The following is an 11,926-nucleotide window of genomic DNA, read 5'->3' as shown; positions in this document are numbered from 1 at the left end:
CAAGGAGTTAACTTCTACATATGGGCGCCCGCTCTACCAACGGAGCTATCCGGGCGCCCAATTACATTTCTTTTAAGACTTTCAAACGACAATAATTTGTTCCCCCCGCAGCGACTCTGAGGATGCCTTGCTGAAGATCTCTGGTGTATTCTATAGACAAGCTGCCTAATGCTTTGGTTTGGTGTCCCTGCTGATGGAGACCGCGCCAGGAAAACAAGAAATCTTTGGGCATACGGATATAAAAAATGAGTGTATCTTTACTTACTTCACTTACATTACCGCAGAGCAAACAAAGCCAAGCTATATCAGCAGCAGCAGCTCCTGGGCCCAGACTCACTGACAATTACTTACCTAATAGATCGACTGGCTCATCTCTTGCTGTCTGTTCTCTCCCGTCTATTTGTCTTTCAGTGTCCTCCCGAAACAAATTTTTCCTCCCTCCCTAACTTGTTGGCCTCTGTCGCTTGACCTTGTCTTTCTTTCACCATCTTTAACTCTTCCTCAGTCTCCTCATTCTCCTTCTCTGTCAACTTCGCTCCTTGCTCTCACGTCAGCTGTCTCTTGCTACCTTGCTCACTTGTCTCTTGCTTCCCTTACCTGTCAACCTCGAGGGGTTTAATCATCAGCTTAATGTCACACCCTATTACAGGAAAGCCTGAAATGGGCTCAGCACCACCACCTCCCTGCTGGTTGGGGGCTGGTTACACTCCCAGCTACTTTAGCTTTTTCTTTGCAAGTAGTAAGCAACTTGAAAGGCATGCTCAACAAGAAGGAGCCCTCCCACAGGCAGACTGCTGAGCTCTGTTTGCATTTGTTATTTCCTCCATATAGTATGTGATAAATATATCTTTGAGTACACAGCCACTTGGGCTAAGATGAATGGCAGACAGATGTGAAGCTGATGCTTTACTGGAACAAAAGAGGCAGGCAGCTCTGCCATTGATTAGCACAGGGACTGACAGGCGCAAGGAACGGGGACAACAGGGTAGCTTAAAGGAGGACACCGGCAAAAAGTGTATTCATACAATCATTTCTTAGAGGCAGCGCAGCTTTGAGGGGAAAATCATCCTAACTGATTAATGTTAATGAAAGGAGTCAAAGAAAGGGCACAGTATCTGATTGGTATTCCTAAATGGCAAATATCAAAAAATTGTAAAATGCAAAAATGTCAACTATGGCCGTTTTAAAAGTTTAAGTAGCCAAAAGGACCTAATTGACTAAAAAAAAAAAACAACAAAAAACATCTCTTCTTGATTTCTGAATAAGTATTGTGTAGATATGATTTGGGTTTATCACTGGCTGTCATCCGAGCAGTTACTGGAGAACAAAAGCAAACTTAAACAATGTCAAAGAAGCCCGTGGAGAGCGGAGATGAAAACACACAAACCGCGCCACACAGGTCAACAACGTTTCTAAAACCAATCAAGACACTTTAAAAATTAATTATCAAGGCTCCAATTTCTTTTGGAAAAAAAACCTGTATTAAAAATCGGCTTTAGATGTTAGGAATGTTTGATAAGAATCCCATGCAATCAGCAATGCCTGCAACCACACATCTTGTATTAAAAGTTTCCCTAAGGTGCATGTAGTGCCATGGAGCAATGAGTGGTCACTGGTTTGTGCACATGTTGATGAGCATGCTTATGTATGACGTAACTAATGATTATTTCCATTATTGATTAAGCTGCAGTTTATATTCTGGATTAATCAACTCATCGCCTAGTCTATGAAATGGAAAAACAGTCATTCACAAAGTCTTCAATTTGCTTGCTTAGTTTGACCCCCCCAATATACTGCATTTGATTTAATGTCATACACGACAAAGAAAAACAGCAAAAACTCTAATTGTTGCAGCTCTGATGAGTACATTTTTTCCCAATTTGGGGTTAATATGCATTTTAAAATGTTACAGCTTCATAGAGTGTTATCACTTTTAAATGATTTGCTTACTGTTATTCCAGGTCTTTAAGTGGTTCATTGGGTAGACATTTGTGATGCCCAAGTTGTAGAATAAACCGGAGAAGGGTAGCCTCATACCTGATGACATTTGGTTATTACATTCTTTTGCCATTCTGGGGATGATTAATGGCCTTCTGAATTCAGTAAAGATGAATTCCATTTATTACCTGATGGACAGTAGCAAATGTTTTATGACATTCAGAAACTCTAGTGAGAATCACTGGAAAAATACTTTGCAGAGGCCCTACAGTATAAAGGTGCATGATAAGCACCATATTCAGCTGTACCAATGCCCTGCTAACATGTTTGCACATTATCTACTGCTTTTAAAAAAAAGACAGAAAAATGTACAAATCCTGATAGAGTCACAAAGTCGGCAACAGTAAGAGTTGATAGCCTTTTTATTTTTGTCTCAGTTACATGTATAGAGAGATAGATGTATAGCTTTTATTTTTAGACTCAAGGTCCATTTAGAAAAACTAAACAAAAAAACACATACAACACAATTAAAAAGGGGAGATACAAAAGAACAGACACAAATTAAAGAAGACTGCTATACCTGTAATCCCAGGAGCACTGAACCTCGGGTAAATCAGTTGAGTTACAAGAAGAATTCAGGCGACCAATATATTTCTACATTAGATAACTCAGTAAAGCAGAGAATGTTATAACTTTAGCTTGACAAAACAATTCACTTGCACTTTACCACCTTGGTTTTCTCAGCAGTATGCACAAACAATCATTATAAACCATTTATAGTAATGGATTAATGTGTATTTAAAAACAGTAGCTCATGGCAGTGCTTTAACAAGGCCTTGTTAAACTTTTGCCCCACTTTATCCCCAAACCCCTGTGTCATTGTCCATTTTATAATAAATGGGTTCTATTTTTGCCACCTGCATGGTTTATAGGTGATAAGCTCCCCAAGGGAGCAATAGCTGACAAATTGAAAATTCATGACCATGTAAATATTTCACTAACATGTCACGGCTGGCATGCACACTGCATTCACAGCTGATCGTGCCAGCCGCGGGCTCAACTTGACATTGCGTAAAAAATAATTTTCCCATTAATCCACATGGTTTAAATTCCCAGATGCTACATCCCCTTTGACACGGTCGACCAGGTGACTTCATGAGACATCTAACTGGAAGTGTAGCAGTGCAGCGCATAGAATAAAAAAAGGTGAGGGGAGAAATGTGAGACATTCCCCTTCTGCACATTTCTTTTGTTTGCTCCTCACAGTAGTTAGGTGGAAATAGTCAGAAAGAGGCTTCCAGTTGAAGTATAAAGCACTGTCTTTCTGATACCCGAGTGCAGTATCAAAGCAGGAGAAAGGGTAGAGTGAGAAATGGAATCACCTCTTTGGTTGTGCCTCACTCACTAAAATAAAGCCCTGGCCTATTCTAAAATGTTTCCCGTCTCCGTTGCCAACTTTTGCATCAACTTCTATGAAGTACAACACATTCACTCCATTCACACAATAATTCTGAACTGCAAGCCAATTTATAATAGAAAAAAATTTACTATGGAACTGTGGTAATAAAGTCTCTAAATAGTGGGTTATTAAGAACAACATGACAAGAACTTAAGCATATTTCCCTATATGACCAATTAGCTACGGCCTTCGATCAACAGAGAGTTTTAAATGTCTTATGGGAGCAGAACAGAGAGAGCTCCTTTATCAGAACATGTCTCATGCATGGCTGATAATGCGGTAATTTATGCTGAATGTGAACGATAACATGATGCCCGTCATAATTTATGTCATTTAGTTGACAATTAGGCGCCAGTCCTAATCAATGCCACTATGAGGGATGATAATGTAGTGTATCCGTCTTCAGGAACTAAATACAATTTATCCTATGAGAGAGAATAGTTTGTGCAGTTTTATTCAACAGAAACGAACTGCTGGAGCAGGTTTTGGCTGCATTAGGAAAGCCAACATCTTTTGCAATATTTTCTTAAAAACTACAACTCCAAACAAAAAAAATTGGCCTACAAAAATCACCTTCAGATAACTCAGTTAATCACTGTGATGAAGTTCCACAGATACAGACATATCAAGGTGACAGTGAAAAAAAAAGAATGGATAAAAATGTCCATCTTTCACTCGTGACCTGGGATCAAATAAACAGTTTTTTTTACTTTCTTAACTGTGTTAAGAGCCAACAGAAGAAAGTCTGTGACCTATTTTAAGTTCTGACTGATTGATCTTAAGCAACCAGATTTCCCTCAGTTCAGACTAGGAGACTGACATAACAAGGTCAGGACATGCCAAAGGGAGACTGAGATGTGCCAGTAGGTAGCTACAAATACCGAGCAAGTAAACTACACAGACAAAAATAACTCTAAAATGTCAGACTACTTGCTGAGCCTGTAATATACAACCGAGACCACTAAGGTAATCAACAGTGTTAGATTGTAGACTCAAATACAAAATACTGTATAACTGATATACTTTGACTAATGGGGTGAAATGTATGTATAATGTATGTCTATTTGTGATCCTGGATGAAGATAAGAGACATCCACTGGAATATGTTATGAAGATAGAAGCATGGTACACATTACAGGTTATGAGTAATGGGCTGGTGTAGTTTTATGTGGTGAAAGTTAGCTTCAGCTACGTAGCAAGCTGCAAAGGCTGATGCTCAGTATTTTTAATTCATTTATTATTATTTTTAATGCCGAGCATATGAGCCAAAACATTTTCTCGCAGTTGCATTTGCTTCGGGGTTTTGTGGCCCACTGCATACATGCATTAGTGTTTCTCCCCCTGGTCTCGCCTGCACGTTCCCGCCCACAGACTTCACATTAGGATAAACTCCCAAACATAAAAAAGTTATTGGGTGTTGCTTCGTTTTTTTCCCCCCATACCGGTGCTGAAGTGACACTTTTACAATAAAGAACTGCTTGTTTATTATACAGTCAACATTAAATAATGTGTTTATAATTTAATAATTACATTATAACTTGTACCAATAACTTATTTATGTATAGATAGAGATACTTTATTTATCCGGAAGGAAATTAAGTTGTCAAATAGCTTATACAAAACATACATGCACATAGGCACACAAAAATATGACATCACACACACATTCTACAAAAATAAAAAGAAAGACATCAATAGTGTGCCCTGACTTTAAAGTTAGATTGTAGCATGTTTAAAGGAGCGGTGTGGAAAAAATGCCAAATGGTGCAAAGGTATCATAGTACAAGAGATAACAGCAAATTTTGTATGTCTTCAAGTACAACAGGCAACCCAATATATCAAAAATAGAATAAGCATTACTTAACTATACATACATAGACACTAGTAAAAGACTTGAAGAAAAGTTTAAGTTAAAGCTGAAAAGTTGAAAACTGTCCATACAGATAAAAACACAGCGTTGTGTATTTGCCGTAGAGGCAAGCTAGCAAAACGGGTAGATGGTTAATATAGTCAGTAAGGGAGTCAAACAGGGCCAATCAGTCCAATCCAGGGTAGTTTACATGTACAAAGACACCCAGATGAAGGCTTGGCACAAAGGGCTTTGTGGTACAAAGTCAATTGCTGTTATACAACAAAAGGAAGGTTAAGTTACCAGTTTCAGTGAACTGATACACAGTCACACTTTACACTGTTTAGCTGCCAGCATTTTAACCCTGTTTAATCCAGCTACTAGCTAACGATAGGCTAACGTTAGCCGCTGCCAAGTGTAGTGTTAACTAGCGTCACGTGCAGAGATGTGTCCGTTGCAGGTAATGTTTTGGAGCATCAGAGAGAAGAACAGGCATTAAAGTAGTACTGAAATGAGGAAGCAAAATCCGCATTGCTATTCGTTCCGGTAGGTACCCGTTGTTTAGACATCGGTGCCATTTTAGCACCGGGTCTCGGTACCCAACCCTATTTCCTGAGCTTCGGGAACGTTTTACACATATAAAACCTCCATGGATTAAAATGTAATAATACAAAGAGTCATAATTGATCATGTTTGGTGTCTTGTCAACAGTTTTACAGACGTATCTTTTATAGTTTTGGTCTATGGGGAAATGCTTTTGTAGACCACAGGGGAGTTTTTCATTGCAATAGCAAAGTTGCCACTGGGACACATTGGCAGCAGGGCTGACTGGCGGCATTGTTTCAGACTCTCTTAATGCTTCCTTGAAGTATAAAAAAGGGTTGTTGAAAGATGAAATGAAAGAGTAATGGAACCATAAATAAATACATAATTGTGTTAACTGATTAGTGGGGCAGGCAGAAGCAAAAAAATGCTTTCTTGTGGTGTGTCTTGAGTTTAAAGGGAAGAGGATGAAGCTTTATAGGTTTTACATTATATCTTTATCCAACAACATTTATTGATGTATTCAGTTGTTCTTTTGACCTATCTAATAACCTTTTACTACAGCTTGTCAGTTTCAAGACTCCATAATATAGTTGGATAGTAGTGGATATAGTACGTCCTACGATGTTGGACGTAAGGCTGATATTACATACAGGCATGTTATGTCTTTCTTGTTGTTGCATTTTTCATTACATTAGTCATTTATTTCTTTATGATTTGGTTTCTTGAATTGATGATCAAAGTCAGCTCAGTTATTAACCCATTGCTGACATCAGCGTTCAGTTTCGTCAAACACTTTTTTTGGAGAGTTTTCACTCCCAAAACATTCATCGGGAGAATCAAAACTAACCATCCCTAAAAAAAAAAATTTAAAAAAAGGATGTCGTATTGCCTTTGAACTGATGTCCTTCTTGAGTGTAACACCTCTCCCAGAGGTTGAGGAACTGACAGATCGAGGCCAGCCTGGGATGACAGCAGCAAATTAAGATATATTGCTTCAACCGGGGTGATGAAATCAGGATGCCAGAGGGGGAAACTGAGAAACTAGTCTGCAGCTCTCACCACAAGAGCTTGCCTGCATGTTTCCTTTAACGGAAGCTAATTTGAACACCTCGGGGGAATCTGTTTTCCATTCGTTTTCTATGGGTGAATTTCCCTGCACTTGTGTGTGCACATAATAACAAGATTCCTCAATCTTTCATTTTATTTGCTCTAAGAACTCTCCAAGGTAGCCTGTTCATGGGTTGCCATAAATTACTACACTCTAATCTTAAAACAAGGATGAAAAATATTTCTAGCCAGTGCCTGACTGTTTGTCCAGCTCCTAACCCTCTCCTACAGGCCCCTGTGAGCCTGCATACAGAATACGGTTTGTTCTCCTTTCATGAGCCTAATAAAACATGTGTAGCAGCTGTACCATTTTTTTGGAAACTATATCAACAAACTGAAAGGGAGCTGGTGAAAATGGATATGTATTTGAGTGTGACACCCTGCGGATGCCATTTGCAGATTTATATGTGTTCCCCCCCCTCCCAAAAGGAGAACATTTGTACCTTTTTCATCACCACAGCAGTACTAAGATTTACAAGAATCTATAGCACTCATATGTTACTAAGGTTGGAATTTAAATAATGAATAAATGTGTTCGAAGCAAAGTTTAGAAAACTTTCAAGCGCTGAAATTCTGCCATTCTGCACAAAATTCTGTCAAGTAAGACTATATTTAAAGTTCTGCAATGGCTGGTTGTGTTTTGACAACATTTAACATGTTGGACAGTTGGCTGTTTTAGTTGGATTGTAGGGTAAAAGTAAAGTATGTTTGGTAGCACCCAGCCATATAAAGTACGATACAATACCTGAGTTTTAGTATGGATACCTATGGTGAGGTTCTGATAGCTTTTTTAATTTCTGATCAGGTGCCCAGACTGGCTGTGCTCCACTGCTAACAAGCAGGGATGCAAATTCATCAGGGGTGGAAAAGGTGATAAAGACACAAACCGCATGCCCCCCCGAGATAAGTTATTTTTAAATATCAGCTTTAAACTGTGGATTTACTGTCAATTATTGCATGAAGATATAGGACAAACCCATCCTAAAATCTTCTCCCGAAATCTAATGTCTGTGATTGGCTGTCTAACACGTCGTAGAGAGAAGTAGAAAAAAAACTCTACGTTACGCACAGAGACCGGGCTCACAAAAAATATCATTTAGGAGCCGGTATCACTGATATTGGTGTTGAAAAATGTTGAACTATACCCAGCCCTAGTAATGAGGGTGAAAAGCCAAAACTGAGACTACGTTGTCCCTAAACCAAACAATATTTGATAAACCTAAATGTTCTTTCATGATAATAACTACACACAATATATTGGCAGTATGTGGAGTTAACGAGGCCCCCTCAAAGGTTTCTGCCTCCTCCCTTTCTCTGCCCCTGCTGCTGAGGCGATAAAAACGCCACCTTTCTTTAAAACTCCTGTCTAAGCAACCGATCATGTTGTTATGGAAACCATTAAATAGCAGCTATGCGCCCTATAATATCTCTCTTTCGGATTCTCTCTCTTTCTATCTATCTCCTTGCTCTCCCTCTGTCTCCTCCTGCTGAGCTCTCCCCCACAAACCTCTGTCCTTGCCTTGCACCAACACCAAAACAAGCCTTGATCTCTGCTTCATGTTACTAGCAGATTTATTCTCAAGGAAGGCGGACCAGGGGCAATAAAGGCGGAACAGATTTCCCAACCATTATAAGGCTTAGGTGCAGCACCCACGCCGAATGAATGTAGAATCTATGTGAGCGTCAGAACTAACACAATATTTTTGATCAGATCTACTGGTTGCTGTTGGTTCCCAGTTTGGTCTTTAATCTTTTTGAGTTATTTTGAAATATATGCTCTAGCTTTGGCGAGCTCAAACTAAACACCAAAACTGGACTACGACTGCAACGAAGCAAGAGTTGTGTATAAGACAAGGAGGAAGGGAATGTCATTTTCGCGAGGATCTGCACCAAACACGATGTTTTCTGTAGTCTGGACAACTGGTTTTCGCTGCAACACAATGGCACATATTCTGCCTTTAACAAACACTGTGTCCCCCCGGATGTGGATATTGCATTAGGCCATATTGCGATTTTAATAAAATTGTGATTAATTTTGCAGTCATACCTGATAGCATAGTTTTAGGGTATAGTATGAAAATGGGACACAGGTAACACCACAAGTGGATGACATTAACGTCGTAATTTTGCATTTAAATGGGTTGCTATTGCAACAGCATGATAACATATACGAAAAAACACCCAAAGTAACTGAACTGCCCCTAAACAAACAGGTGGCACTATTTCTGCTAAACGGCTTCTGGCGCCCTCCATTGTTTGCCTAAAATAAAACAATGTGTTGTCAACAATCTTAAAAAGCAGCTTCAAACAAACAAAGTCTGTGTACTGTGGCGCTATTACATTAGTCACAGATAGTAGGATAAAAGGCTGGAAACACCTGAAGCAGCCGTTTGTACATGAGCCTGCCAATTAGTACTTTTAATGACCGGCCTAAAAGTCACTGCCTTTCAACTACCAACTGTTAAAATTCGAGCAATGAGCAACCCGTAATGAGCGGACACTACAGAATGTGCTGACCTGTTAGTGAGACGCTGTAATGAACTTTTGTGCTTTATTGTCATGTGAAAAGCAGAAAAGTTCTGAGAAGTGAAATTAACATTAAAGTGAAAGAACTTTGAAACATTAGGTCTGATCTTCCCTTTGCATACTAAGCTTTCAGCCTTCAGATTTAGAGATTAGATTGGAATTTGGAAAAGTGGATACATTTTTAAACGATCTGTAAAAATTTAAATCTGACTTAATCCTCTGTTTTTATTTATTGCGTGAACACAGTCCAGACAAAAGAGTGTTGACAGAAAGGAAAAAGTCTTCAATTATTAAAGATTCATACATTTAAATTTTTAGAGCCCTCGAGAAGATCCACTAATCCACTGTGGAAAAAACATGAAAGTAAAAAATTATCAACTTGGTGTTTAGGAACTATTAATTGAAAAAGCTTTATTTGATTTTCGGTCTGTTGTGCAATTTACACGAGGTCAAAGATAGTTTCTTGAGGAAAGAAACACCACTCTGTATTCTTTTGACATTTAAAAAGGATAAAGAGCGGACTTTGTTTAATGCGGGTACAACTCCTGATTGCAAAAGGTAAAAAGTAATTCCCATCTCTGTACTTTTAAGCATATATCTCTGGCTCAGAGAAATGATAATGATGGCATTTTTCAGTTGTTTCTGACATATATAAATTAGACAGGCATATAATCGGCACAAAAGCTCTAGATGCAGACATCTGTTTGTCAGGATGCATCTGTTCTAGTTGACAACATCAACACTGTTTAATTGAAATATTTGAGGATTATTCACATTGCAGGCTTGACATTCTCAATGCATAGCAACAATAAAAAGGTCAAAACAACTTGCAGGTCTCAGCTTTTGTGTGGTAAAAAAATATGAGTTTTTTGAAGAGCAAATTATGTGGATTTAAGTACAAGCACCAGTGGAGTTATTTACATTGGCAACAATGTTAAACGTTCTATGGAAGGGATATGAAATGTACCAGCCAAATTATCGGTCCAGAAAGCTGATTTGAATGGGCAGCAGTTAAGGGCTGACTACTTTCCAAGCCAGTGGTCCAGATGTGTAAATCCCTACCAGAGCACTTATTACCTCGCCTCCTGCACAATTTATGGCACAACACCAAAAGGATAAATTCCTTATAACACAGCCGGGCTTCTCTGACACTAACTAGTGGCTGCAGTCCTGCTGACTGGCAGTCACAAGATCTCCTCTTCTCAAATTGCTTCTTAGATGCTTCACAGAGAAGCAATTTGGCGGGAAAAATGCAAGCCACTGTAAAAGGTGGAAGAAATGTTGAATTTAAATGGCACCCAGCACACACACACACACACACACACATTTAAAAGCAGATATACTTTTCAAAATATGTTACTTCAAAGAGGTTGACAGGCCAGGAAAAATAAAAGAATCTCAGCATGCCTCATTACAAGATTCCTTTTTTCTCTTCCCAAAATGAGGCACAGAGCTTTATGGTTCCGCCTTCAACTAGAGCATTGAGACCATCCCTTAAACATTTCTGATCACTGTGTCTCTGAGGTCTTCAAACACACCAATAATTACTGGGGGTTAGCTGAGGATGATGTGTCCTGATGAGACATGGATGAGGACGGGGGACTCGCTGCTGCTGTTGAGCGGGGTACTGTGTGATGAGCTACACTACTGCATTAAGCTGTTTGAAGTGGTCAGGGTCTTAAGTCAAAACCCGCAAGTGTCTTTTATTTAAAGTGATCCTGAGTATTTTACTATCAAACATTCCTCGCCTGTAGAGGTTAAAATGATGCTGAATTTCTGTCAGTTACAGAAGAAAATATTAATATGTCCACTTTGGGAGCCACTCCTAAAGCATCTACTTCTCCACTCTCCACCCATATTCTTCATACTGTATCTTCCAATTTTTATTTTCTTCCCGCAATAAGACCACTTTTTTAACAGAAAGCAGTAAGCACTATATCTTTGTAGCACTTTCATGTAAATGTATGCCAAACATATGGTTGGAAAGTGAATGGATGTTGCAACCTGTTAGAAGTCAAAGAAGAAAACAAAAGACAATGTATAAGTGTTGCTCCAACATAACTAAACTGTGTGCACACAAAGGACCCTTATAGCAGAGATGAAGCACTGTGAGCACATTATGGTTAAGGTTTTTTGTTTTTATTGACTAAAAGCCTGTCTGCTGTGGAGTATCAATGTATAAATTGGTTGTAAATTTGGAGTGCTGTCAGTAGAGAGAAAAACAAAAACAGTCGGTGCTGGCTACACAGTGTTGTCCTCCGGCTAGCATTGGCACCCGATAGGCTTGAGCAGGGCAAGTTTTAAACGTGTTTTTAGCCTCTAAAATGTTCAAAATGTAATTAAAAGTGTTTACCCGTGTAAAGTGATACATACATATGTACATATACATACACATACATATATATATATATATATATATATATATATACATATATACATACATATATATACATATATACATATATACATACATATATATATATACATATATATATATATAT

At 38.7% G+C, this 11,926-nt stretch overlaps 1 protein-coding gene and 1 long non-coding RNA gene across 6 annotated transcripts in view; one reads left to right on the top strand and one right to left on the bottom strand.

The window, feature by feature from the left end:
• The window catches only part of LOC117954843, a 19,008-nt gene extending 13,251 nt beyond the window's left edge, over positions 1-5,757 (top strand). Inside the window, exon 5 of the long non-coding RNA XR_004658901.1 lies at positions 5,559-5,757. This is a non-coding gene — a long non-coding RNA (uncharacterized LOC117954843). The remainder of the gene's footprint in view (positions 1-5,558) is intronic.
• Positions 1-11,926, bottom strand: part of astn1 (astrotactin 1) — a 330,603-nt gene that overhangs the window by 314,382 nt on the left and 4,295 nt on the right. The window lies entirely within an intron of this gene.

This window comes from Etheostoma cragini, chromosome 12 (assembly GCF_013103735.1).
Source record: "Etheostoma cragini isolate CJK2018 chromosome 12, CSU_Ecrag_1.0, whole genome shotgun sequence".
Classification (NCBI taxonomy): Eukaryota; Metazoa; Chordata; class Actinopteri; order Perciformes; family Percidae; genus Etheostoma; species Etheostoma cragini.
The sequence above is the reverse complement of the archived record's forward strand: the minus strand, read 5'-3'. Positions and strand labels throughout refer to the sequence as shown.